Genomic DNA, 5,607 nt, shown 5'->3' with positions numbered 1-5,607 from the left:
TAATGTCGTTTGATCACTTACTTTGTTAGAATTTATCATTAATAAGGCTACATTTAGCATGTTATTGGTTGGAACACACATGATTGAAATTGTCGGATGGAATTGTGGTGATTCTTTTACGATGGTGTACAAATGTCAATTCTCAACGATGCATCGGTCATTACCATTGGGCAGTAATATCATCCATGCAATAGTAAGAAACATACAAACAACTGAACCAAAAACTGAACACGGAATGATATGTCATCAAACATGCAATAGACTGCATTCGTCTGCTTTTTCAAGTTAAAAATCATAAATGTAAATGTAATTATGGCAAAAACTGATAAAATTGTAACTTTACAATACTATACCACGATGAATGTTGAACGTACATGAACAAGTGCTGTCAAAACTGATATACTAGCAAAGAGAAAATATTTAACCAAATAATACACAGACAATCATGTTTATCTAGCCAATGCATTGAAACTGCAAGTAAGATTTCAGTGTGTTCCAAGTATATATCTTTCTATAATATCAATTCAACTAAGTGAATTTGTTTTAGCTGCAAGATGAATGAGTGCTCGCTTAAGTGGTGCGAAGCTTCTTGTATATCTGCACAAAAGGACCGAGCTCGATCTCCCTATCAAGAAGCTGCTTGTGCAGATTTTCAGATTCCTCATCGGTTTTGTTCATTGCATCTGCAAACAAACACCAGTAAAATAAAGGTTAAAAGTAATTAAGATAAACTAGCTTATTATCAAATTTGGCTTCTCTACATTAATTCTTTTATGCTTAAGCATAGCCACTAGGTACAAAACAATAGAATACAACATGTGCTTGAGCACAAAGAAACTACACAATGTAGATTTCCAACTATAAATTATCATATTCTATACCTTGAAGCCTTTGGAGAAGGGAAGAAGGGGAACCGAACCTCAACATTTCTTCCTTTTGTCTCTCAAGATCATGTAGCTTCTCCTATGTAGCAGCCAACTCTGTTGTTCTAATAATTCTGCACTGTGACCATACAAACAGGAGAAAATGTTTCACAATCAACACAATAAATTTGACACTACCTAAAGAAAGCAAGATAAATATTACCTGATTTCTAAGCTCCATAATGCGTGGTTCATTTTTCAAGTTCTCCCCTGTGAGTTTAAATAAATTTAGGATCTGTTTCTCCATGCATAATTCAATTGTGCTTGACTGATATATATATATATATAATTTAAAAAAAAAAAAAAAAAGAACTAGCAGATTTCTCCATGCATAATCCAATTGTGCATGACTAATATAACAAAAACTAGCAGATAACAAGAAAAGAATAACTCGCTAGCTACAGTGTTTCTTTGCGAATTTCATCTCTAAGCTGATAATTGTCAAGTTGCAAAAAAATATCTAGGAAAAATAATCAGAACATAGACTCAAGTATCACAATAGCGAAACTACTATATATTGGGAAGGCATAAACCACCATGCTCATTAATAAACCATATAAATCAAGCACAAAAGTCATTGTATTAGCACAATACCCAATATTCACTAACAAGCATTTTAAAAAGGGGTTGATGCATGCACTTTATGCACTTAAGTACTACAGACAGATTCCCAAATAAGAGAAAAAGCTTATGTACGTACATTATTTTGAATTTTAACTTGATCGAGCGAAAGTAAAAATTGATGGTATGCATCCTTGTCAAACAAAAGCTTCCTTAACTCGTCAACACTAAAAAATATCCAATCAAAAACAAGAGAATGATAAATATTTATCAATAATGTTTAACCCAATTGCAAAATAACATATCCAAATGAAACAAGAGAATGATAAATATCAATCAATAATGTGTAACCCAACTGCAAAAGAACATATCAAAGCGTAAAACATTACAATAATCAAATGAAATATGAAGTTTATGACTTTTACAAAGATGACTAATATTTTCACAAATAGTAAAACAGATTATTTGTCAAGTAGGCTTTGGAAAAATAAAATTAAATGACATAACAAATGTATAAGCAGAAATTAGTTTTCTCTTCATAACAGAAAGAGAAAGAAATAAGCAAGCGGTGATGATACTATTAGAACAGTTTGATAGAATACATGCTTGTCTAAAGATTAATTAACCTAGTTCCATAAAGTCATATGAGTAATCAATATAAAATTTAGTCATGAGAATGAGGAACCTCACGTCTTATCCTTCAAAATAGCAATTACACCCACAAGCCATACAATAGATGGTTTGACTAACAAAAAAATTTATATTATCATAATTACCGAAAATTTGTATTATCATAATTTCTACACAAAATGACCAATAACCCCACTTCCTTTCTACACAAAATGACTAATAGAATATATTTGTATTGTACTCTACTTTCACTCTATTACCTTCAATGCCCATCAAAAGACCTCAGATTTTCTTCTCGCAGAAGCAAGCAACCAAAGAAGCAAGGCATACCATAATTATTCATTCCAACCCATATCCCAAGTGGCATATCAAATACAGTCAAGCAATGAGTTGTATCAAACACCACTGCATCACTAAAGATCTTATATGACTTGACAGAAGTTGCATATGACCAGACAATGTTTTATAGTTGGTTGTTTGAATCAAGTGTATACTCAAATTTGAAATTAGGGTATTTGTCCTAAATATTTCTGCACATATACAAGTCTATGCTCTCATCTTCTGGGTCTAATTTCCTGAATGACTGCAAAAATACCAAAACTGCACAATACCAAAAGTGCACAATACCAAAAGTGCTAATAATAAATCACACTTTCTCTTATTTCCATGCCCTTAAAAAAAATGGTGGGTTTTTGAAATTTTTTGAAAAAATACCCAATTCAAGTGAGAAATCGATGAGAAATTACAGATATTTAAAGAGATACCAGGGGACAAAGTAGCCCAAAATGGCCATGGTTCAAACAAAATGTTGGACAACAAAAGATAAAAGAAGAGCAGGAAAGACAAGAAATGGGGAGGTAAACAGAAAGTGTTATCTGTTTTTTTTTTTTTTTCGTCATGAAACGAAAACTCACCCAAAATGCTTCTTTGTGTTGGAAGAATTACAGAAAAGGCCGAAGCTCGAAGAAGAAGAAGAAGACGAAGAACGCTTCTACTGGAGATGTTCATGGCAAGAACAACGGCCACAGTAGATAACCTATAGTGCGCCTTAACAGTCAAAATCCAGTCCACAGATTCTTTCCGAGCCATCAATGAAGCACCATTCGAGCTCAAATCGCTGAAACAGACATGGGTCTCTTCCTCTTTAGGGATTAAGGAGTCAAGCTGATGATCTTCCCAGAATAAGTCATTTTCCCTCGCTCTTGAGTTTAAAGACTTTAAAAATTGCATTACCCATTACACAAATCATCTCTCTCCCAAGCTCTGTTCGGCATTCTGTCTCACTTTCTCTTCCTCTTTTCTTTGTACTCCGTTCATGTCGTTCAGGTTCAGGGGAAAAATAGAATACACATACCCTTTCATTAATCTTTCTTTTGAAAGGATAAGTTAGGAATATTGAAAAATAAAAGAGCAAAACAAAAAATATTGAAACCGAAGGGGTAAATTTCCTTAGAAGGCTTTCGATAGGGGTATTGGGCCAAATTCCTCCAAAAAAAAACAAGCAACAGCTTGTGGCACGTTGTAGGTTCCCGCCCATATACAAATTGTGATTCGAGGTTGTATAAGGCCTAATAAGATTTCAAAGGCCCTCTATGCTGGACCCTAATTTTCATGGACTAATAGGCCCAAAATTATTTTGCATTACAAGACCAATACTTAATGATAGATGTGTATATGTATTACATTTTGACGGCAAATAAGCTCTAGCAGCTCGTAATTGGATCGAGTTTCGCTCAATTTTTAAATTGTTTCAACTTTACTTTGAGTCGAGTTTTAATAAGAAATAAATCTCACGAGCTAAATTTGAGAAAAAAAAAATTAAATTTATTTTATCGTTTATATAGATATATATATATATATATTTTTTTTTCTAAAAAAAAATTATCGTTTATATATATATATATATATATTTAGATGTATTTTGAATCTAAATATATTGTGTATTTATAATATATAAATAATAATTTTATATTTTAAATTTATAAAATTTTGTAAAATTAAATTAATTTTATAAATGAAATTTATTAATTATTAATGTTAAAATTTTTATTATGAAAAAAAATAAAAATTTAAGTTTTAAAATTTTTATAATATAACGAATAGAACCGAATTAAACTTGAGCTTTTTATAAGTGAATCAAATCGAGTTTGAGCAATTAATTTTAAAATCTTGTGAATTTAAACTGATCTTAAACACCTTAAAAACATGCTAGCCAATCTTAAAAATGTCAATACTCAGCTCGACCAGACTCGTTTCAACTCCTAATTACAAGACCAAGAAATATGTAATAAAATACTAAATGCATTGAGCCAATTAAATATATTATTTTGTGCTCAAATTATACAATAATACATGTTTCTGGACAGGCAGGCAGGCAAGCTATCATTTTGCTCTGCTTTATTAATGTTTTGCTATATATTCACATGAAAAACAACACCCTCGATTGTTTCATTATTTTGTGTATTATAAAATTTACAGGGCATGTCCATCTATTTTGAACTCCAACACAAATTAAATAATGATAATATATTAATAAATTTCAATCCCTCCAGCTTACATTCACTATAATAAAAAATCCCCATCACTTCCGCTTACATCAGCTATATTTGATACATTTCTATTGAAAATTTAAATTTAAAAAAAAAAATGGTTAACCCATCTGATATCTTTTACATTTTATCATAACTTTAACCAATATTGCCTTAATTTCTATATTTATATCAATATGATATTAATTCTTATGTCATGTAGATAACAATTTATATTTATCTTTAAACATGCTTTAAAAATAAATATTCTTTGACAATGTTTACGCCTTAACATTTAAAATAAAATATTATCATTGAAAAATAATTTTTTATTTAAATATTGTCTACATTGTTTATTTATTATATCTATTCTCATAATCTATATTTTTATTAGAGATGCCCCCACTTTTCCATATATTTTTACATCGATAACTTTTTTTTCCCCCTTTATTTGTTTGTTTTATGCCGTCTACTACCATTATCTAGGGTTTGTTTTATGCCATCTACTGCCATTATCTAGGGCACCTTTTGAAAAGCCTCTGATCTAAAATCCTGTCCGGGTTCCGTACCACCAATGGAAAAATTAAGCAGCGTCAATTTAAAAAGCTTAAGCCTAACTGATAAAATTTTGTCAGAAAAAAGAAAATTGCCGTAGTGCCGATAAAGAACAAAAACCTGCAAACTCATCGCACATCTGATGGTTGTTTCTTCTATTATTGGATCTTTTTCTACTGCAAATGACAGAGTAAAATATTTCAAATGCAGGAATTTTTCTAAAAGTCGACACGACTAATGCAAATCCAAAGGAAAGGAGAAGCAAAACTAAAATGGAATCATAAAAAAGTTCAATAAATATTTTTCCCCAGACCCAAATAAAGGATGAATCAGAAAAGAAAAATAACAAGTCCTTGATGCTTGTTGGGGCAAACTTGATGAAATCCACCATAATATTCTTTGATGCAACA

General features: G+C 30.9%; 1 pseudogene; it reads right to left on the bottom strand.

The window, feature by feature from the left end:
• Positions 1-326: 326 nt before the first annotated feature.
• LOC107422628 (vacuolar protein-sorting-associated protein 37 homolog 1-like) lies at positions 327-3,525 on the bottom strand (annotated as a pseudogene).
• Positions 3,526-5,607: the final 2,082 nt, after the last annotated feature.

Source organism: Ziziphus jujuba, chromosome 3, assembly GCF_031755915.1.
Source record: "Ziziphus jujuba cultivar Dongzao chromosome 3, ASM3175591v1".
NCBI lineage: Eukaryota > Viridiplantae > Streptophyta > Magnoliopsida > Rosales > Rhamnaceae > Ziziphus > Ziziphus jujuba.
This window is presented reverse-complemented; position numbering and strand designations above follow the sequence as displayed.